The sequence below is a fragment of the Pelodiscus sinensis genome, chromosome 2 (genome assembly GCF_052426305.1).
Source record: "Pelodiscus sinensis isolate ZL-2025 chromosome 2, ASM5242630v1, whole genome shotgun sequence".
Taxonomy (NCBI): Eukaryota; Metazoa; Chordata; order Testudines; family Trionychidae; genus Pelodiscus; species Pelodiscus sinensis.
This window is the reverse complement of record NC_143053.1, coordinates 107,240,129-107,264,438: the sequence shown is the minus strand read 5'-3', so window position 1 is coordinate 107,264,438 and position 24,310 is coordinate 107,240,129. Positions and strand designations below refer to the sequence as shown.

The window sequence follows — 24,310 nt, the reverse complement described above, 5'->3', positions numbered from 1 at the left end:
TATTTAGCTACCATAATTCAATAAAATCCACAACAAATAAGAGTTTGTTATTATGAGACACATTTCTTTGTACTTGATAAGAATAATCTGCTTATCTATTTATTTCCTTTCTTTTAAGAGCTTGGATTCTGTAGGTCTGATAGTTACTTACTAACCTTAACTGTTTTTTAAAACTTTGTCTTGTTCTGGAGTTTATAGGGCACTTTACAAATAAGTAAGCTATAAGTCTTTGTTCCCATGCAATATAGACCTTAACACATCAAGGGATGATACATAAAGAGTATTGAGTTCAGTCTAAAAAGGACAAAGGAAACAGGTAACCAACTGATCATACCTTACTGGGAATCAAGTGTTAGATATTTAAAGCATACGTGTGCTAATCAAAGATTGCATTGACTGGAAAATATCCTTCACTTGCATGAATGTCTTTAATTTTGTTTGCACACTATATGGTTAAGTGGATTTGGGATTTCTTCTTCATAATTTTGATATGAAGAGGCAGCCACAGGAAAAGATCAGTCTTTCCTTATTGGTCTACTCTCTCCTCAGCTCAGAGAATCACTGCTAATTGATGCTGTTTCCAGTTTAATTACATATAATTTTTCTGTTTTGCTACCCAGGGAGCCAGGAGAAGAAAACAATACTCTGTCTACATACAAATCTTTCAATCAACTTTTTTAAAGTTTTCTGCTCCTGAATTTGTCTTTATATATTGACATTAAAATGTAAATGTTCATATAGGTCCTTTGCAACTGTTCAGCTCTTGGGAATGTTTACTGTTAAGTTCTCACTTGTGATTTAATGCTGCAGGAAGCTGCAGCCTTTCCCTTTGAGTCCACTTACAATATGGAGTTCATTGTACAACTTCAATGCCTACAGAGGTGCTTTCAGTTCCCAAATTTTAGAAGGCTGAATTCTCTTTTAGAAAAATGAAACCAATCATACATCCTGCTCTTTGTTGTTAAACAGCCATTTTAATCAATCCATCGTCTTCATGCCTTCCTGCCCAGCATAGGTGGTGAGTGAAGCTGTTTCTTGAGGAAGCAAGCTCCCCAGTGTCCGGGACTCGAACCCGGACTGCCTCTGTTCGTTGTCTGACTGCAAAGAGACAGGCAACACCAGCAAGATCCAATCACAAGCTCTTTATTGAATAGTGCACACTACAATAGAGAGCAGCCTGTCTCCAAAGTGAACCAGCCACGATTTCATTAACAGGTAGGCTTATATAGACAGTTCCGTCGCGTCACAGACTATTTGCCCAAGCAACCCACCCCCCTTTATCAGTTAGAAACTTTTAATATCCATGCACACCTGGCCAACTATACATCATGGCCTTAAGCAATTCATAATGCATCAGCAATTTCTTATCAGCCCAAAAGACAGGTACTGGGCAACAAGGAGACAATTTGTTATGGCCAAAGGAGAACATAAACAGGGAGTTTGGAACAAACAGGGGGAGAGCAGAAACAGGGAGTCTCCTTATCAGTTCTCAAAACAAACTGTTCCTCATCACAGCAGGTACAAAAATGCAGCTTCTTACTTATCTCATTTTGCAACTTGAGCAAGCATGTAGGGTGCTTGAACCTATCTCCAGTTCTGTCCAGGGACTATCCAGAAACCTTTGTTACATCTGCTTTAGCATAACTGCACTAAGCCTAATTTTCTAGGGCCTAACACCAGCCTGTGGTCTCACTCATACTCCACCCTTGCTCTTCCCTGGCCCCACCCCCTCTCCACTGGCCCCGCGCTCTCCACTGTCTCCCTTGTCTTTTGGCTCACCTCTTCCAGCCAAATCCCTGAACCCAAATGCAGCAAATGACATTGGTGGGGGAGGGGGGGAACCTCTTCTAATATTTCTTTCTAAAGAAAATGGAGCATGTTTTTCACTACATGCCAGATTGTAAAGACTGGACATGGAGAAGATACTTAATTAAAAGCATTATATTTGGGAATAAAAAATGTCATTCCCAGGTTTTTTGATGTACCCTGAAGCTTGTCAGATTTATTTGCAAAAACTATGTAGTCAGGGCAAGTCAGCTATCCTGCTGAATACCACATTAAATATTATGGAACACATGATGCAGCCCTTCTTGGTTTTACGTTTTCTTCATCAGTAATTCTAAGGTGATATACTCTTAAGCCTTCATAAAGTAATCTGAAAAGATTACTACATATTTAAACTCCCTGAAACAAAACATTATTTTAAATTAATCAGAGCAGTTTAGTGTGTATTTAACCAAGTTCATGACTTTTAGAAAAAATGCTAATTTATTTTGTTTTTTATAAGACATGTTTATGAAATTTCACTACATGCTTATTTTAATATGTTTCCAAATATTTTAGGCATATTAAAGGATTTTATATCTCAGTAAAGTACTGATTTTTGTGGAGGTTCTTTTAAAACTAGTTAATCAAATAGTCAGAAGTATAAAGGAAACTCATTTGTCCAACTATCTGGAAGAAACGGAATGTGGTCCCTTTAAGGGCTCTTTTCAACAAAGGGTGAAAGGGAAAGTAGGGATGGATAGAAAGGACAGGAAGACTTTGGAAGCAAGCTTTTGTACTTTAGTAATTAAAATGTGTATTTTAGCTAAAGGTGGTCTTTTGAAGAATTTAAAATGGTATGTTTGACGATCCAAGCATTTAAGACTAAAGCCGAATACTCAGATTGTGCATCTAAATATGTATGCAAGGATTTTTTTTGAGATGTGATTTTTACAATCTTCAGCCACAAACTAATGAAATATTTAAAGCAAATTTTAAACTATGGTCCTGTAGACACAGTAATGCACAACTGTTTTTGTTAGTAAATAGGGCTGGCACATGCCTGTTAAATGGCTTCATTACCACTTAATGACTCTTTCACAGGTTGAGTGTTATGCTAATAGGTCTGGCAAGCTAGAAGGCTTTTCACTTTTAAGTTAGCAGATCCACCTCAGGAAAAGAGTCACCAGTCTGCAAACAGCTTGCTACAGGCGACTTCAGGAGTGGTCAGAATAAGGATAGGAAGAGAGGAGGGTAGAGCATTTAGACCCAGTGAGGCACCACCCCTGCTTGCCTCTTATATCCACTATCCATGGTGACAAGTCCTTCTCTTTCCTCTATGGGGTGCATCTCTCACACTTTTGGGAAACACTGGCCTACAGGTCACTGCTCAGGCTGGGTTGTGGTACAGTGCCCTTTTCAGTGGCCATGAAACAGTCTCTGTGTCCATGAAGGAGACAAAAGATAAGAACAAAGAGAAGTGGGGTATAGTTTGAGAGCAGGGACATGGAGTTATTTTTCACCATTGAAGTCAGTGACTCTTTGGGTTGAATGGCAACAGGATTAAGCTATTACATAGAGAATAGGTTCCATTTCTTGGCAGTAGGGGAGGAGGGGCTGGAGGCTTCATTGCTCACTATTGGCTAGAGAACAGAGATGCATAAATGAGGTGGGTTGCTGGATGGAAGGTGCATGGCATGAAGTGAGAGAGGAAAGAAATAGGGAGGATGGTTAGAAAACAGATTAGCAGGAAATCACCATCTCTCCTTGCACAATGACAGTGTGCTCTGCTCACTCATATTCCTAGAGGTAAGGGTTAGGAGAGCCATTGTATCAACAAAGAAACTGGCTATTCTAAAATAACCATCACCCTTTGAGTTTCCTCATTCCCATGTGGACAAGCAATGGATCCAGACCCCAGCTGCATTTAATTCCTACTTGGCTTAGCTGAGGGCTTGGAGAGAAAGGGAAGGCAAAAGTAGTTCTGAGCTGTTTTTATGCCTCCTTCAGCTACTGGGCAGCCCCCCACGACAGAAGGCTCATGTCCTAAGTAAAGTTTATTCATAAGTAGTTGTCTTCATGACATGGGAACAAAAGCCATGGTTTCCTTGTGATTTGAGATTTTAAAATAACTTTTATTTAAAAATGTTTGTAAGGAAAAGTATTTTAGATACTAAATTTATGAGCTTCAGGGGGTAGCCAAGTTAGTCTGTACAGGATAAACTTAAAAAAAGACAAATGGTGTGGTAGCACTTTATAGATGGAGGGTATATCTAGACTGCATCCCTCTGTCGGCAGAGGGATACAGATTAGGCAGGTCGACATTGCAAATGAAGTGGGGATTTAAATATCCCACGCTTAATTTGCATAAAAATGGCCGCTGTTTTTGCCGCCATTCAGCACTTTGTCGGCAAAAAGAGGCAGTCTAGAGGGGGCTCTGTTGAGAAAGAAAGACTTTTTTGACAGATCCTGTAAACCTCCTTGCAATGTTGACCTTCCTAATCTGCATCCCTCTGCCAACAGATGGATGCAGTCTAGACATACCCTAACAAAACATGTAGATGGTACTATGAACTTTTGTGGACACAGTCCACTTCTTCAATCCAGTCATCTGAAGAAGTGGGCTGTGCCCACGAAAGCTCATGATACCATCTACATATTTTGTTAGTCTATAAAGTGCTACCAGACCATTTGTTGTTTTTTACGTTTACTAACCTTATGGTCATTAATGTTCAGTTTACAGTATATGAGGCAAAAACATTGGTCTCCAGCTTTGTTTTGCTCAGAACATAGAGGGGGAACATATCTTTCTGAAGAAGTCAAATGCCATACCAGTCTGTAATATCTCCCTGGATCCTGTATGCAGTACGAGCATATCATTAAGTAGGGGCTTATTTTTTTGCGGCGGGGAGGGCGGGAGAAGCAAAATATCTCCATCTCATACTTTTATGACGAAGGAAAGTTCTTCTGTCCTGGGCATGTATCAGGATGGATGGCATGTCTCATTTATTTTTCTGTTAGAATCCTTACAACTCCATCTGTTCCTACCAGGCCTGGTGACTAATGTAGTAACTCTTATTAGGTCAAAATAGCTGAAATCATACGGCAATTACACACATACACACACACATGCACACAGAGGGTTTTTCTTTCTCTTTGGAACAAAACATTCCCTCACTGTTCACATGGACAGAGCAGCTGTCCAGCTGGCAGGAGCTGAGATGTTAATGTTGTCAGTGAAAGGATGAGTCACTCTGCAGAAGTTATTTAGGATGGTCTTTCCCCCTGCCGCCTTCTCTTGGGTTCATAGGCTTCCGGGGCTTTTCACTGGCCACAGACTCCTGGTAATACACAATGAAGGCCTTTCAGGGTAGGAAGACCATTAATAGAGTTCACAAAGATTGGAAGTCCCATGCTCAGTGGAGCTGTAGGTCTTGTTTAAAAAGCTTCCATCCATCTCTGAGGTATGAGATGTAAGCACAAGGCAGATGCCTCTGTGGCAAGTACTGCTAGACCTAAAGTTTGCTTTAATTCTTAGAATTTTTGTTTTAAATCAGAGTGTACGAGTTGGGGGGAAGGGGAAGCAGAAAAAGGACAGGGATGATTAGAGAGAGAAATTATTTAACTACAGAGTGTTTATTTTTGACAAATTATTAGTCTTTATTCTATTTTATGCATCCCTCTGTCGGCAGAGGGATACAGATTAGGCAGGTCGACATTGCAAATGAAGTGGGGATTTAAATATAGGATTGGTAATGGATTGCAATCCAATGGACACATTCTGTCTGTCTCTCTGAGATTCCTACCTCTTCAAGCTCCTAGTGATATCTTGAACTCCTATGTCCATTTTTCTTTCATTTCCCTCTCTCTCTAGGTCTTGGTTAACACCTAAATTGCAGGTCAGCTTAGCTATGTTGCTCAAGATTGTGAAAAATGTTGCACCCTCAGAACTCTAGTTAGGCCAACTTAACTTCTGGTTTAGATGTAGCTCAGTTGACAGAAGAATTCTGTCATTGACCAACCTGTTACTTCATACTATTGCATAGCAGAAATGCCTCAGCTGTGCCACAGTTCTACAGATATACTTGCACTCTGAATTTTCCTTTCCTCTGATACTCTCCTCTGTGGGGCCTGAATTCTGTTCAGAACCTTGCTGGATGAGAGAAAGAGAGAGAGACCTACTAACCTGGAACAGTTGCCAGTTTGCTGTCACAGTTGGAGATTCACAATGTCTTCCTGATGGTTGACCGAGGGTACGTCTAGACTACATGCCTCTGGCGACAGAGGCATGTAGATTAGGCTACCGGACATAGTAAAATGAAGCGGTGATTTAAATAATCGCCGCTTCATTTAAATTTACATGGCTGCCGCGCTGAGCCGACAAACAGCTGATCAACTGTTTGTTGGCTCAGTGCGATAGTCTGGATGCTCCCCTGCCGACATCAAAGGTATTTGTCGACCACCCAGGTTTGCCTCATCCCAGGAGGCATACCTGGGTGGTCGACAAATACCTTTGATGTCGACACCCGCGCGTCCAGACTATCGCGCTGAGCGACAAACAGCTGATCAGCTGTTTGTTGGCTCAGCGCGGCAGCCATGTAAATTTAAATGAAGCGGCGATTATTTAAATCGCTGCTTCATTTTACTATGTCCGGTAGCCTAATCTACATGCCTCTGTCGCCAGATGCATGTAGTCTAGACGTACCCTTAGTTATGTCGCTTAGAGGGTGTGGAAAATCTATAATCCTTAGTGGTATATTTAATCCAATCTAACCCTTGGGGTAGATGGTGCTGGGTCAATGGTAGAATCCTTTCATTGAGCTAGCTACTGACTCCCGGGGAGGCAGATGACCTATGCCGATAGGAAAACCCCTCCTGTCAGGGTAGGTTGTGTCTACACTGAAGTTCTACAGCGGCACAGCTGCAATGTTTCAAGCACAGACGACCCCTCAGCCAGCAATGGGTGTGCCACAGGCCAAACACTCCTTATTCCAGCTTTTTGACTGGTAAAACTTGGCTTTCTTCATCACTAAAATGATGGATTTTCTACAGCCTCTTCACAGCTCAACAAACTACCCTGGAAGTTATGTAGACCAGAAATACAGGTGTATGTGACAACAATTGGTATCTTATTCATAAAGATATTCTTGGGTTAGGGATAGCTAAAAATAGGGTTTATTTAGTCTGGAAAAGAGAAAGGGAATATAAGTTTTCAAGTACATAAATGTTGTTTCGAGGAGGAAGAAAAAATTATTTATTTATTTAAATATTTTTACCCCGCCTTTCTATTTAAAATATTCAAGGAGGCTTACAAGAACAAACAAACATACAAACAAATATATATAAAAAATCAGGAATAAGGGATCTTTTGGAAAAGGCTTTATTTTCCGAAAGATCCCCGTCTAGACTTGAGCTTTTTGCCGGCAAAGCCCCGAGCTGGAAAAAAGCAGCAGCCATGTTTATGCAAATGAAGCAGGAAAGATTTAAATCCCCGCTTCATTTGCAATTGCGCTGTCTAATTTGCATCCCTTTTACGGAAAAGGGGTGCAATCTAGACACAGCCTAAGAATTTGCCCCCTGGAGTTTCTCATTCAGTCCCTGCAAAGGTCAGCTTCAAAAGTCTAATGGAACATATTGGAGAAAAGAACCCTGTCACATTGGTGCCAACAGTGGATGCCTTTTTATTGCAAATTTTTTGGTAAAAGGATTCTCCTATTCTGTATACAATGCCTAGGTCAGGAGATGGATAGGGGCAAAAGACAGATCCTGTCTTGGATTGAGGCCTTTAGGTACTAATATAATACAAATCATTAACAGCAAAAAAGTAGCCAATCAAACAAAAAGCACTCTGATGCCAAAGTTAAGCACATCTTCTTATTGTAGGATGTAATACGGGAAAGTGGATGTGCTCTAGAGGCAATTTTAAAAGACCCTGGAAAATTTAGCTACTTTTAAAACCAAAAAGCCATGTTTGCATGAATTAAGTCCTGATGAAAAATTCTGAATACAGGCAGTCCCCGGGTTACATGGATCCCTACTTACAAACGGGGTGAGGCAATCCCGCACTAGCTGCTTCCCCCCAGCAGACCAGGGAGACGCGAAGCTAGCCCCTCCCCCCCAGCAGATCAGGGAGATGTGGAGCGGCTTTTCTCAGCAGACACTTCAGCTTGAGAATAAAGGACTGAGGGAAGTGAGGTGTGGGAGAATAAAACTGAGGTCTGGAGAAATGTTTGGCTAGAGTTTCCCCTACAATATGTACCAGTTCCGACTTACATACAAATTCAACTTAAGAACAAACCTACAGTCCCTATCTTGTACGTAACCCGGGGACTGCCTGTATATGGTCCTGAATATTTAAATGTTATATTATCCCACAGGCATAGTCTAGACAGTGGTACAACCTTCCACACACTGCTTGCTGGTATGTGCTGAAGGAATGACTTTTAGCCATGGGGGGGAAAAAAATCTGGTCTATTCTAGCCCGTGCAGTCCTAGGTTTTCCTTTGAAGACTGCCATCCTGGGGTGCTAACTGGTTCCAACTTTAGTTCTAGTTGTATTGTGCAGTTAATTGTGCAATGGGAACTGGACTGAAATGATCTTTCTTCTTAGTGACAGTATTGAATTTTTTGGAGCAAGATAAATATGCAATCACATTTTGAGCCACACAAATAACATATGATTGGAAACAGTGAAAACGATAGTGATTACTAGATGTTAAGCAAAAGGTATTAAAATCCAAACAATATTTGAATGGATTGAAATTGAAGAATGTTTTGATGAACAATGGCTCAGCCTGTTTTGACTGCAGATCTCAGCATTTGTGATCTGCAATGCATAAAATACTTCTCCCCCTCTGCCAAATCATCCTGCAACCTCTTTGTATCCCACAGTCCTTTCCAGCATCAGGAGACCTGGGCTTTAGGATGAAGTAAGGGAAGGTTTATGTGTGTGTGGGTTGGAGAATCTTGGTGGGAGTTGTTTTTGCTGTATTGGGTTGGTGAGTGCACCATATTATCAATTGCCTTATCTAAAAAGCAAATATAAAAATATATGCATCGCTGTTTAAAATCCCAGAGACATTGGAACCGAGGAAGCAGAGGTGGGAGAGGTAGAGAGATGGGGAAAAACAGTTCAGTTAAGCATCCTTTCAAGTTTTTTTTCACTACATTTAAAAATTTTTCTGGGAATTTTTCATTAATACATTATTAATTTCCCCACATACTCTAGCTGTGATCCAGTCAAGATTGAGCGGTATACAACACACTCCCAAGTCACCCCATGCAATGTTTTATTAAAATATGACCATATAGATCATTGTTGCAACCACTGTGATATATATACAACAAATTCTGTACAAAATGTGGCTTGTCAGATGTTTATGAAAACATTATGATTATGCTATTTGTATGAATGTGTCATTTCTGTATTGGGAAGTATGAGTAGTTGCTCTGTACCAGTATCTCACGTCTTTGCTCCTGGGATAATACCCACAAGGGCTATGTCTAGACTGCAAGCCTCTTTCGAAAGAGGCTTTTTTGAAAGAATCTTTCGAAAAAGCCTCTTTTGAAAAAGAGCGTCTAGACTGCAAGCAGTACTTTCGAAAAAGCAAGCCGCTTTTTCGAAAGAAAGCAGCGAGTGAGTCTGGATGCTCTCTTTCTAAAAAGCCCTGTAGGCATTCAAGAACGCCTTTTTTCGAAAGAGCACTTTCGAAAAAAGGCGTTCTTCTTCGTGAAATGAGGTTTACCACGGTCGAAAGAAAAGCCGCGTTCTTTCGATTTAATTTCGAAAGAACGCGGCTGTAGTCTAGACGCAGGTGACGTTTTTTCGAAAAAAGGCTACTTTTTTCAAAAAAACCCTTGAGTCTGGACACAGCCAAGGTGTTTAGCCAGTATCTCTTAGAGGGGCTGTTCAAAGGCTCATCAAGGGACACAGTGGACCATGGGGGAGACCCATCTGCACTTAATAGACTTTCCCATGGACATTCCATCTGACGTATAGGTAATGGCCACTACTATGACTAGATGAAATCATGAATGGAGAGATGACTTATCTATGTGACTCCAAACACAAGTTGTTACGGTAGTTTTCCACAGCAAGAACAGGAGTCTCCCCATATGGCAAAAGCTGTAAAAGGTCCTGGGAACATGGCCATTTTGCCTCTTTCCTGCTCAAACCTGTGGACTATGGACTTATACTAATGGGAGCATTCTAGCAAAGGAAATGAGGTCTTTGCAGTGTATTGGACGCAACCAGAGACTTGACTTTAAGCCAATAGCTTATTCCCTACTTACTACATGCCTGAACCAAGAACTTTGCAATTATTGTATTTGATTCCTTTAACCAATTCCTTCCTTCCCTCTTCCTTGATGCTAAAGGATTGTCAACAGCATCATTTTTGAGTAACATCTGAGTTGCATACTGATCTGTGTGAGTGGTTGGTTCTGTGGGATCAGAAGAACCTGCTATTTGGCGAGATGGATTCCAAAGAACCACTTATCTTTAAATCCAGTATTTTTGGGGAGATTACAAAGACTAGAATGCCTCAGAAAACTGCTTTTATGAATTTTTGTTAGCCACAAGTTTACTTTGAGGCTGGTTTGGTATTTCTTAGGGGAGAATAACCACCATGGAGTGTACTTTCCCTGTTTTTCAGCAGTCTGACCTGAATGTGGTGTTCTCAGTTGTGACCCACAAAGACATAGTTACATCCCCCAGGCTGAAAAAACACTGAATTAAACTCGAGGTAGGTCAAAATTTAAATTAGTTACTTTTATTCAATTCCTAATCTAGGACCCCAGGTCCTTATTTCAAGGCTAAAGTTGACTTATTTCCACAATTAATTTGTTAGTTATATTGAATAATACTTTGTTCATGTTTTCACAACACTGCATTCAGAAACACTTCTCATTCCACATTGCACAAAGGCTTGTATTAATCTGAGTATGCAACTGAGGTTTCAACATTGGATGGGGTAAGATAGTTTGTGCTTTGCAAGTTATTCTAAGATGACCAGTGAACAATGATTTTTTCAGTGGTTTTTTAATGAATTCTTCCATTAAAACATTTTTATTTTTTGACAAAACCGAGTACTAAATTGACAATCAAATAACAAGTGGCTGATTGTACCAGGAGAAAAAAATACAGAACCAACACATTCAGTGACGGCAACCCAGTTTTATGTAATTTTGCGGATGTCTAACTGGCCTGATTGTAAAATATCAAATTAGGTCTGAATATTAGAAGGCTTTAAATGGCCCTTTCAGTAGTTTATTCTGTTCTATGATATTTTGTGCTATTTTTAACCTCTACAGAGGTGACACATCCCCCCTCAGTGTTACTGGCTGCTCATTGTCAGTCTGTAGTACTGACACCCCATCTGTGTGCTCCAGCTAGCAGCAGGTATTGTAAATCAAAGAGATTTATGACAGGGCTTGATGTTTTCTGAAGGACAAATCTCATGTGTAGAAGATAACTGTATCTGGTACCAGTGATGTTGCATAGTTTACTGGATATTGCTGGGATCAGATAATTTTGTTAAGAAGTGGAAAGAAAAACAAAGCAAATACTGTATATAGACATACATGGGCACATATGAATGGTTTGCAGTTGCTGCACACCTACTCCTACTGCATGTTTGTATACTCACATTCTTAAACACGTTCATTGCCACACAGAGCTAGGCCTTTATCGATCCATCTCCGACTTGTATCTGGGTTTTCTCAGAGGCCCATTCAATGAGTCTCTTTAAGGTTATCTCTTGACTTAGCTGCAGGTAGACACCAACCCACACATTCTAATCTTTCTTTTGTAGTCCAATGAGGAGGAAAGAAACCTGATAGAGCTTGGCCTAGGAAGTTGAGGGGAAACCCAACAGCCAAGAGGACCAGAGTCAACGGGGGGAGTCTTCTAGGAGCAGGGCTCTGGAGTGAGACTAGTGGTGATTCCTTGGCTGAGCAGGACCAGCAAAGGAGCTGCAGGTGGGATGGGGATGGGGATCTATCTGTAAAGGCTGAAGGAGAAGGCAAACCTCAGACAGGAAGCAGACTGGGAAATGATGGAGCAGGGCATCTATTGAGATCATGAGGAAAATTCCTACACAAAAATCAGGTAAGTGCTTAGAGCCATAGGTTGAACTGGTAGTAGATGGACTTATTTTATCTGAATGAATGTTTTGTTTAATTCTTGTTTTAAAGGGGTGTTCTATTTTTGGGGTCGAAACATGAAATTGACCAAAATCCAACCAGCCAGAGAGGAACTGAGGCACAGCAACACCAAATTCTGAAAGATAAACCACTCCCCGATAGCCATAGAGGAACCCTCAGACTATAGGTGGGGCTGATAGCATCATCTATCGTTAAGGTTCCCTGATACTTCTCATTATAAACTCTATCGTCAGTTGCTTGTACTTTGTCATATTTAAAATGTTTGGGGTTAATTTTAGTTGGGATTGGTCCTGCCTTGGGCAGGGGGCTGGACTTGATGACCTCCTGAGGTCTCTTCCAGTTCTATTCTATTCTATAATTTTACATGCAGGGTATCTGCTTTATGTTAAAGGTTTGGTTTTTTTATGTTAAAAAATTTCAGCTGAAATGATACAGTGGTTTCCAAGATCAAGGGTAGAGAGAGATTTCCTGTTGCATCTAGGGCTGTGTCCAGACTCAGGGTTTTTTTTCGGAAAAAGTAGCCTTTTTTCGAAAAAACTTCACCTGCGTCTAGACTACAGCCGCGTTCTTTCGAAATTTCGCGTTTCTTTCGACGGCGGTAAACCTCATTTCACAAGGAAGAACGCCTTTTTTCGAAAGTGCTCTTTCGAAAAAAGGCGTTCTTGAATGCCAACAGGGCTTTTTAGAAAGAGAGCATCCAGACTCACTCGCTTGCTTTTTTGAAAGTTCCGCTTGCAGTCTAGATGCTCTTTTTCGAAAGAGGCTTGCAGTCTAGACATAGCCTAGGTTAAAAAGTTCTGATGACTTTTTTTTGAGACACTATAGCACTCCCATACTTTGGAATGGGGACTTGACATTTGGCTGGGAGGTGGATTTTGGGTCAGGAATGTGCCTCTTGGGGTCCCTGGGAAAATCTACCCAAACTTAGCCAAGTTATAAACATCTGAAAAAATCACTTTTCATATGCTCATTGGAGAGTCTCTAGAACTATGAAGCTAAATTCTCTGAAGATTCCATCCACACTGGGGCTACGTCTGGACAACATCGCTCTGTCAGCAGAGGGATATAAATGAGGCACTTCGAAAGTGCAAATGGAGTAGGGATTTAAATATCCCGTGCTTCGTTTGCATAATCGCATGATAGCACTCTTTCAAAAAAGTGCCATTTCGAAAGTAAAACCACGGTGTAGGTGTAGGAGTCCCTTCTTTGATTTGAATGCAGAGGAGACAAGAACCAAACTTGGGATCGGTGGGGTAGATTGGGAGGAAGACTGGAACTGGGGGATACAGACCTTGCTGGGGCAAGGAGGTTGGGAGCAGACTAGGACTGGGAAACAGTGGAGGGAGAGGGGGGGGGGGAAAGAGGCAGATCTTGTGCATATGCAGTATGATACAGTCTTCAGTAACATGGGTACACAACCATACAGATATATTAAACTGATTTCCAAATATCTGGCTGTACACTAATGTCCTTCCCATGGCCTTACACTTGTCCTTGATGCACCCACATGTGCCTATGCTCATCGTACATGTGTTCCTCCTTCAAAGTAAGTCTCATGGTTGTCAAAATGAAGGCAACTCTGAAACTTTTTTTTAAATGAAACTAAATTCCTTTATTTTGGCAAACTTTCATTTGCCTCCTTTGTATCAATGGCTCATGTCTCTGACAGTAAGAGCATCTCAGAGCCAGAGGGCAATGGGCTCTTTGGTATCATGTCATGAGTTTCAGCTGGACAGTCGAATGCAGGTTAATTCAACTCACTTGGGTTACAATCTACATCTCAAAGGTCTCATATAATATGCCACTGGAAAACTAATAACTCACTGATCATTAATCTTGTATACTGTTCGTATGCCATGTGCATTGAGTTATGGATATCTTCTGGAATGATGGCTAAAATTGGATTTAAGCCAGGCATGTCAGCAGGAGTTGGTAAATAGGTTTTCCCTAGACAAAATAATGCATATTTGCTTCTCTGACCTGCCCTGTTGTCAGGCAGTGACGATTACAAAAACAAAGACATCAAACTAACAAGTGGGGAGGAAACAGCATGGCCTTTACACCCAGCATAAGAGAGAAGCTTGCTTTAGGTTTTACTTTTAAAGAAAGCATTGCAAAGGTACACTGGTCTATAAATATTGGGGAGGGGAGGATTTCAAGTGATAAGCAATTGAATCAACTAATTGTATACAATTAATTATTGTATACTAAAAGTCTATAGAGTGAAGACTTTTTATGAAAGCCCATGAGGCATTGGTGATTATATCATTGTGAATATGAATACCACATAAGGAATTCTAGGTACTCATTGGAACTATGCTTTACAGTCTGTGACCAAACAAAGGGAGAAACAGGTGTCTCTCATGCAGGAGGGAACATCTCAGCTGTCTACCTGTCTCCAATGAAATTAAGCAAGGTGTGATTTTTAAAAAAAGCAATAGCAGCCTCACTTGCATTCAAATAAAGAGGGTAGAAAGTCTACAGGATGAAAAACTACAGGAAGTCCTGGGACAGGCATAAGGAGCTTGCACAAAACGGGGGTTTTGGGCATCCCCCACCCCTCTGTCCACACTGCTTCTTTTTGCACAAAAACCCCTTGTACAAAAAGAAATGGTAGAAAATATGCTAATGAGATTGCAACTTATGGTAATAAGTCCCTCATTAGCATATTTTCTGCTGAAAAAACTGGCAGTGTAGATGTAGCCCTTATGCATACATTTTGTTGCTTGTTGGAGATTTTAAAATATCCATTAAATATGGAATGATTTTTGGGGAGTATCTGAGGCCTAGGGCATGGTGAAAATCAATGATAATTTTGAGTTCTTAAGTAATTTATCTTGGTTTCTTTTCTATGGCTTTCTGTTGCAATGCCAGTTCAAAGCTGGGGAACCAAAGACAATGCAGAACAACCAAGGCATATAAACGAAGGGTAGAGTGCCCATGGAATCTCTTTCCAACTAATCAGTGTTCCTGTTGTGCTGTGTGGACTGCCTTTATGCAAAAGTGTATCTGTGCCCTTGGAATGACTGCTATGGTTTTCTTGGAAACTGGCTTCAGTCCCAAGATTCTAGAGTCACTGACACCCCACAGGACCTAGCTCACCACCCTTGAACAGTGTTGTTAATTTTTCTGGCACCAACACATCTGCAATGACTTTTTCCCACCCAAAGAGCACATAGCCATATCAGTGGAAACATTTTCTTCTACCCATGAACATTTTTACCTGTTCACTAACATGCTGCAGTCTAGATTTTTATAGCTTGTGACAAAAATGCCTATGACTGCCACATTTTTGAGACTTGCTTGTCCTAGTATATACTTTAATAAATGTGCATTCCGGCTACAATTCAGGAAAGCATCTGTATTTAGAGCAGCACTTTAGCACGTGTTTGTCCTTCTGAAGCAAATAGGACTTAGGCACTAGCTTAAGTAAAAAGTATACAGGGTCAGATTCAGATCTCATTTACACTGACGCAAATCCCTTGGTGATCAGAATTTGGGCAAAATATTTAAGTGATAAAAGGTAACAATCAGCTACAATGAACGAGAGTTGAGTGTAGTTTGAGAATGACTTCTGAGTGTAGCTCAGTATAGTAATTAGATGTGAAGATGAAATCCAAGTTTCCGCAGAGTTTGAGTGTGCTTGAATCTGGAGTTTTGGTTCAAGCCTTTCAGGACCTAAAAAATGATGCAGTCAAAATAGCAATTTTTGTCCTACAACAGGCTATCAAAGGAAGGTTTCCAGCTGGACAACTATTTTTAAATACGTGTTCTTGTTTTTAATGAATCATTTAAACAAAAGTGAGTGAGGAAGGAATAGAATACGGGTCATGACATACTTTTGGTTTCTCAAAATGCTCAATTCCATCACTGAACTAAATAGTTCTTAAAATAACAGCATCCGAAAACCTCAGCAATCTGTTTCCCTGCCTCTTACCCTTTTGACAAGAACTGAGAAGTCTTTCAGCATTAAGAAGGAGGGCTGCTAAATAACAGCCAGAACAAGAGCGCCTCAGTCTCTGCTGTTCTGCCTCGGGACCTATTGGACTATTATTAGCATGGCATACAAAACAGATTTTGTAAATATTTGAAAAGTCTTGCCAAGCTGTGTTGCAAAGACACATGCTCTTTTATAAGTTCCATGATCATTAAACACAGCCAAAAAGGAATCAAAGGGCTGATGGCAATTCACATTTATCACTCTGTTTTGTCCTTGTCTGTATAATAAGATGTGTCCTTATTTCTTGGATCAAAATTTCAAATGTTGGCTCTGCAACCCTGGAAGGGAATTTTGGTGCGAAAGTGCTAATCAGATAATGGCACTGTTAAATCCTAGTTTTAGTGTGCAGAGGCTCTATTGTTTTCTGTGCTCAATTTTGAGGGTTAGTCTGCAAGTTCAGCTCCTCTGCTCTAGTGTGACTTGAGATGCAGCACATTTATTGCAAAGGATTTTCCCCTGTATCTGCGGTGGCTTCCATAAAGATATAGTACTGAATTGTAATCTTTATTTTAGTCACTAGAGGGAGGGCAACTACATGGAATTTTTCACCTGTCACACTTTTTGATCATATACTTATCTGTGCATCCACCTCAAGCAAGAAATAAATACTCTTTTTGGTTTAGTAAGAATGGTGTTTTATTAACAAACAAAATAAAAAAAGAGAGATTACTAGTGTTATATGGGGAAAATATATCTTTTTTTTTGTGGGGCAAAGAAACACCTCCTTGGAGCCTTCTTTTGGAAAAAACTTACATGAAACTTTGTTGTAGATGTAACTCTACTGAGTCACTGATGAACATGGAACAGCAAAGGATAGGGAGACTGTCCCTTTAAAAAACGAGAAGTCCTGTGGCACCTTATAGACGAACAGATTTATTGGAGCATAAGCTTTTGTGGGCATAGACCCACATTGTCAGATGCATGTCACGAAGTGGGTCTTTGCCCACGAAAGTTTATGCTCCAATAAATCTGTTAGTTTATAAGGTGCCAAGGGACTTCTCGTTGTTCTTGCAGATTCAGACCAACATGGCTTCCCCTCTGATACTTGTCCCTTTAAAGAAGCTAGAATCAGACAATAAGTGCTAGCCATGTTCTTTGAGAGTGGGGGAACTTTTGTGGGAAGTGATCGCCTAGTTTGTTAGCTAAGAAATTGGGTTCCACCACTAATGTGTTCACCTGGCACGCGAAAGGGGGTGGGACAGAAAGTATTCCATTCCAACCAAATACTGATGGTTCCGCTAAAATTCCAACTCTGTACATCTCTGCTCTGGGAAGGAGAAACCACAGTCAAGCCAAGTAGTGTTGCCCATGATACAAGACCCATAGCTGTTCTAAAGATGGTCATACTTGATCAGGGTGACCCTATTTCCCAAAGGAAAAATAGGACACTGTGCAAGACTTCCCTGAGTCATTTGTCCAAGTCCCCTCCCCCCAACTATGAGGCTGGGGTCACTACTTGCCCATGCCTTTTACCATGACTCTTGCCATCTCTTTCCATGGGATTGTCACTGTTCCTTGCCCCCTGCACACTCCTCCTCACATTGGCCAAGAGCAAATGGAACAAATGGCCACTTTTGCCAAAAAAGTCGGGGTGACCCAGACTTTGCTTTAAAAAAGGACTGTCCCTCCCAAAACAGGACATATGGTCACTTTACACTTGATTTCATGCCGATCCTTCACTCTCAAATGTTTTCATGTTAATACATGAATGCTAAGTAAAACACAAAATGATGACTGAAGAGAGCTCTAATATTTGTGGGGAATGTTGGTTAATGTGGAAAACTGCACGCTGGTAGAAAGACAGTGGGGGCCAAATTAGTCTATGAATCTGCCAAAGAGCAGTGTACCCATCAACTATTTTTTTTTCTGCATCTGAGGATGTGATGATTTGCTAGGTAATCTAGGAGGATGGTTACAACAGTCTGAAGTTAGGTACTAATATTCTTGATCGTGAAGAATATTTTCAGAGGGTTAAAGTTCTTGTGTCTCACTTATGTGAGGCACTGTTTATTGTCTTTACTCATTAAAGATATATGAAATGCCCAATATTTGACTATTTATCTGCATCTTGGGCTGCAAAAATCACAGGCCCAGTTTAAGATTACACTCTTGTTACTATGTTCCATTTTAGGGGATGCAAGTTAGCCATAAACTTGTTTTAGTGGCCAATTAATCGGTGTTCTCAGCTACTTTGCATCACTACAAGTGGTACAAATGAGCTAGGAAATATTTGTGAATCTGATCCTGAGTCCATTGCCAAGGGATCATACCTCTCCCTTTCTTCACAAAGTTTGGAAGTGGGATCAGAGACCTGGCAGTGTGAGCCATTGGGTGTGCAAAAAGAGCAAGGAGTCAATTTGTAGTGATTCCTAATAATCTAGATGAAGGATAAGACTGCCTCTCGCTCTTCTTGGTGGTTGAGAGTCTGTTACGGTTGACATACAGTGTGGGCTATGGAACAGCATCCAAATGAGGAGAGATTAAAATGGGGCTGTTCATCTTCAAAAAGGGATGACTGAAGAGGGATATGGTAGAGGTCTATCAAATTCATCCCTTTATTTATTCTTTCACATAACACAAGAGCCAGGTGTCACCCAATGAAATTAATAGGCAGAAGGTTTAAAACAAACATAAGGAAACCCTTCTTAACACAATATACTGTAAGCCTCTGGAACTCATTGACAAGAGATATTGTGAAAGCCAAAAGTACAACTAGGTTAAAAAAGAATTAAATAAATTCATGGAGGGTAGATCCAACAATAGCTATTAGCCGGCATGGTCAGAGATGCAATCCCATTCTCTGGATGCCCCTATACTTCTGACTAGATGACATGGGATGAGTAAGTCAATAATTTGCCCTGTTCTGTTCATTCCCTCTGAAGTATGTGGCATTAGCCACTGTCAGAAGGCAGGAGACTGAGCTAGATGGACCATTGTTCTGACCCAGTATGGCCATTCTTAAGTTCTTTCTTCCCCCCTTTAATTAAACATAAAAAACAGGCATGTGACTGTTAACTGAAAAGTTAGAAAGATGAAACTTTAAACAATAATTTCTTATGAAATTTCTGCAGTCAGAACCAGAGAAGACTATTAGAATAGTTATAATCCACTGAATCGTCACAAGTGAGGGAAGAGCATCAAGTATAATAGCATAGGGTGATCACCCACCTCTTCTTTGCCTAAATAAAATGCCTTTATTCACTATGTGGTGTAGTTATAGCCACTCTACCCTGAATGGTCCTTTACAATATGTCCTAACTACTTATGCTAAACAATCTGTTTCACCTAGCACTTTGCTCTGAAGCTGGGAGTTCTTTTCCTAGATCCGAAGAGTTTGTGATATTCTCTCTCTCTCTCTTTCTCTCTCACACACACCAATAGAAGTTGGTCCAATAAAAATATATCCCCTCATCCACCTTGTCTCTTAGGGTATGTCTACACTAGAAAGTTAGTTCGAACTAACGGACGTTAGTTCGAACTAACTTTCCTATGCGCTACACTAGCGCTCCGCTAGTTCGAATTTGAATCGAACTAGCGGAGCGCTTAGTTCGAACTAGGTAAACCTCATTTTACGAGGACTAACGCCTAGTTCGAACTAGCTAGTTCGAACTAAGGGCTGTGTAGCCCTTTAGTTCGAACTAGTGGGAGGCTAGCCCTCCCCAGGTTTCCCTGGTGGCCACTCTGGCCAACACCAGGGAAACTCTATGCCCCCCTCCCGGCCCCGGACCCCTTAAAGGGGCACGGGCTGGCTACGGTGCCCGTGCCAGGTGCAAGCCTGCCAGCACCCAGCTAGCAGACCCTGCACCTGGCACGGCACAGAGCCACCCACCCGATGCCCCCCAGCCCACCCCCTCTTGCCGGGACCAGGCTGGCGGCTCCCAGGAGCTTGCCCTGGACCGCAAGAGGCGGGCACCTTCCTGGGCTAGTGCGGACATCGTGGACCTCGTCCACGATCTCCGCACTAGGCACAGGAAAGTGGCCGTCTAGGGCAGGAGAGCTGCCAGCCTGGCCACCCAGGACCAGGTGTGCATGAAAATCAAGGGGGTCCACTGAGACCCCCGACACTGAGCCCTGAGCTTACAATGGCCGTACTGGGTCAGACCAAAGGTCCATCTAGCCCAGTAGCCTGTCTGCCAACAGCGGCCAACCCTAGGGACCCTGGAGGGGATGGACCGAAGACAATGACCAAGCCATTTGTCTCGTGCCATCCCTCTCCAGCCTTCCACAAACTTTGGGCAGGGATACCACTCCTACCCTCTGGCTAATAGGACTCCATGGACCCAACCTCCATCACTTTATCTCACTTCCCTTTCAACTCTGTTCTAGTTCTAGCCTTCACAGCCTCCTGCAGCAAGGAGTTCCACAGGTTAACTATTTGCTTTGTCAACAACAACAACAACTTTCTCTTACTAGTTTCAAGCCTGCTACCCATTCCTTTCCTTTGGTGTCCTCTAGTCCTTCTTGATGGGAACTCAGGAAGAACTTTTCTGAATGCACCCTCTCCACCCAACCCCTGCTTTTAGAGACCTCTATCCTGTCCCCCCTCCGTCTCCTCTTTTCTAAGCTGAACAGTCCCAGTCTCTGTAGCCTCTCTTCATCTGGGACCTGTTCCCAACCCCTGATCATGTTAGTTGCCCTCCCCTCTCCCAGCCTTTCTCTTCCCCTCTCCCACCTCCTTTTCCCAGTCTCCCCCAGTTTTGTTCAATAAAGACAGAGTCAATGTTGGAAGAAACGTTATCTTTATTTTGTACATCAATAAGAAGGGGGGCTAGGGAAGGGCAAGTGGAAGGAGGTGAGGGAGGAATGGGGTACGAGCCCCCGATGGGGAGGACTGGGCTGGCTCTGCGGGCTTCTGGGGGTGGAAGCTCTCCTGCAGCCCCCCAATTACTCCCTCTCCCCAGATGGCAGCCTGCGGCAAGTGCAGCCGGGCTGATGGCCGAGTGGTGTGATGTGCCCAGTGTGGGCACTCAGGGCACTCCAAGCCAGAACTTCTTTGCAAGCGGGGCACCCCTTAGAACTGTGTGTCCGGGGTGGGGGTCGGGACCCTTTAAGCGCAGCCCTCGGCTAGCCTGAGACAGCATCTCCATGCTCTAAGTCCTCCTTTTATGCCCTGCCGGCACTGCTTCCGGCCATCATTAAGCCCTGTTCAGAGTCCACTCAATGTGGACTTACTAGTTCGAACTAGCAAAACGCTAGTTCGAACTAGTTTTTAGTTCTAGATGCGTTAGTTCGAACTAGCTTAGTTCGAATTAACTAATTCGAACTAAGTTAGTTCGAACTAGCGCTGTAGTGTAGACGTACCCTTATGCACTGAGAGTGCAAATGCTGAGACTATGTGGATTTCCACAAAAACTGAACAGGTGGAAGAGGCTGTATTAGATGGATGTATCAGATAGGGGAATGTGGAGGTTAGTGAAAGGCCAGAAGTGAGTTGTGCTGCAAGGATTTAGAATACTCAGGGGAAAGTCTGAAACATCTGTAATGTTCTCTGAGAAAGAGGCAAAGAGGCTTCTAAGAATATGAAGATCGTCTTCCAACTTAGCTTGGGTCTCAAGCACAGACTGTGGGTCATTGACATAGCTGTTTGGTTTGTGGTGGAACTGAGGTGGTTTTGTTGGCTAGAGGCCTAACTGAATATTGCCAATGGCCGGGAAGGAGAGGATGGGTTTTAGGGAAGGAAGAGTGCCAAGAAGATCTTGCTGTCAGTGAAGCAGCTGGCCTCCACTACTCAGTCAGATTGGCCGACCCATGGGGATCCTAATTGCAGTACAACTGCTGCCTCCATAATCATTGCAACAGGAGCAGTCAGGCCAGAAGGCATGGAAAGGACCCTGGAAGCTGCTTCAGAGATTTTAGATTCACTGTACTCTGCCCTACCCATTGAGTAAGAGAAATTGTCAGATGGCAGTAGGGAAGAAATGGCTGCTGAACAAAGTACATTTACACCAACAGTCCCATTGACTCTTCATACGAGTAAGTGCTCAGCAGTGTGTAGTCTAGTGAGTATGATTATAGAGACCAAATTGGGAATGGGATGAGCTCTGCTCTCAGCAGAAGGACATTAAATGGACAGCATCTGCCACTTGTGAGGCCAATGTCTGACTTCAGTAACATGAGCTGCTGAGCTGGAATCCCAGTGAAGGAATGATGCTGTAGTAGTGGATAATCTTCTACGGTTTGTGTTGATCGCATACACACCCAGCTTAAGAGATTCATCTCTAAGGGTACGTCTACACTAGCCCCCTCATTCAAACTAGGGAGGCTAATGAGGGCGACCGAAATTGCTAATGAAGCGCGGGATTTAAATATCCCGCGCTTGATTAGCATATTCCTGGCCGGTCGCCATTTTGGAAACTGACTAGCCCGAAGTAACTGCCCACGTCTACATGCGGCAGAGAAGCGGGATTCCGAGATAAACCCCTTAGTTCAAATTAACTGTTACTCCTTGTGGACTGAAGTTTAACAGTAAATTCAAACTAAGGGGTTTATCTCGGAATTCCGCTTCTCTGCAGCATGTAGACGCAGGCAGTTACTTCGGGCTAGTCAGTTTCCAAAATGGCGACCGGCTGGGACTATGCTAATCAAGTGCGGGATATTTAAATCCCGTGCTTCATTAGCAATTTCGGTCACCCTCATTAGCTTCCCTAGTTTGAACTAGGGGGCTAGTGTAGATGTACCCTTACAAAACACAGGAAGAACTTATGCTGGAAGATTGAGAGGGGCTATAATGAGTGGCAAGGAAATAGTGATTCAGAAGTGAATGATTCCCATAGGCTTGATGGCTTATTCCCAAAGCCAGCTTCTTTAGGAACAGAGAAAAATCAGGTGAGCAAGTCCAGGCAACAAGAGTTCAAAGGCATTGCACAGAGTTCCAAGTCTAACAGAGGCAGATGATACTGTCATCTGGCTGTTTGCGTACTTGGACTAGGAAAAGCATACAAGTTATACAGTATAAAGGTTTTAGTGATGCTACTTCTTCCCCACCCATCTGTCCTACTTTGTTTTAATTTGCTTTTTCTTCATCTAAGTTCAAAAAGTTATTTAGTTTTAAGTGGTAAACAAAACGTTGGACCAAAAAACCTGGGAAAATAGGTCTTGTTGGTCATCATCAGATGCCAGGGAAGCCAAGCCAAGCTTTTTCACTCTGTTTTTTCTTTCCAATGCTGGTAATATTCAGTTACCTAGAAATGTGCCACAAGGGAGTAAATGTGTCAGGGCCAGGGCTCACCTCTTCAATTTCAGTTTTCACAGATGTGAACAATACAGGACTGTAACTGATATAAAACGAGACAAGTGTGAAAAAGCAGGAGCTAACAGTAAAATGGGGATAGTAACACTCGTCTTTGTAAAGTGCTTTGAGATCATTGGATGAAAATCATTACGAGTGTGTAAAGTGTTTACGGCCAGAAAGTGGCACTGTGATTGAGTCTGACCTCCTGTAGAACATAGGCCATAGAACTCCCCCAACATAATTCCCAGACCAGGGCTCTTAGAAAAAAAAAATCCAGTCTTGATTTAAAAATCCATGAAGACCCTTGAAAATTGTTCCAATGGTTAATTACCCATAGTTAGAAATGGAATCCTTGTTTTCGTTCCAAATATGTCTACCTTCAACTTCCAGCCATTGGATTGTATTATACTTTTCTCTGCTAGATTGAAGAGACCATCAATAAATACTTATTCCCCATGTAGGTAGCTATAGACTGTAATCAAGACATTCCATAACTCCTCTTTTATTAAGTTACATAGACTGAGTGCTTTGGGTCTTATCACTATTAATTATATTTTCTCATCCCTTTAATCACTCTCATAGCTCTTCTCTGAACCCTCTCCAACTTATCAACATCCTTCTTGAATAGTGGGCACCAGAACTGGACACAGTATTCTAGCAGTGGTTATGCCTTAGGTGCTAGGAGACAAAGGGAAACTTCCACTCTTTCCACCATCTTTTTGTCAGAGAGAAGAATCAATACTTACAAAGAAACAGAGAAGATGACTCTTCATAAAATATTTGAGAGTAAACAGGTTCTTAAAGTATGAATGCGAGCACTATAACTATAGCAATAGCATTACATTCTGCTTCTGAAGAGCTTGCTTTTCTACATTTAGCATTTCAACTCTTATTTGCTAGTCCACTTTCCTACAGGACAGACTGCAGCTGGCTTCATTCTTTGCACAAGATATTATTTCTATGATGTGGTCTGTCCAGTAGCCAGGCCAATAATTTTGACCTTAAACATCGATGCATGGCGAACATTTTGCTTTATTTAGATCTGTTCGTATTGTGAGAACTTTCCTTGGCAATGACAGTGTGGCAGAGGGAGATATAAGAGGAAAGTATGAAACCATGCCAAGGTGACAAGCTATTTTGTACTGGCATCT

At 41.9% G+C, this 24,310-nt stretch overlaps 1 long non-coding RNA gene across 1 annotated transcript in view; it reads left to right on the top strand.

Moving 5' to 3' along the window:
- The first annotated feature begins 1,019 nt into the window (after positions 1-1,019).
- LOC142826760 (uncharacterized) overlaps positions 1,020-24,310 on the top strand; it is a 106,446-nt gene continuing 83,155 nt past the window's right edge. Inside the window, exon 1 of the long non-coding RNA XR_012900992.2 lies at positions 1,020-1,215. This is a non-coding gene — a long non-coding RNA (uncharacterized LOC142826760). The remainder of the gene's footprint in view (positions 1,216-24,310) is intronic.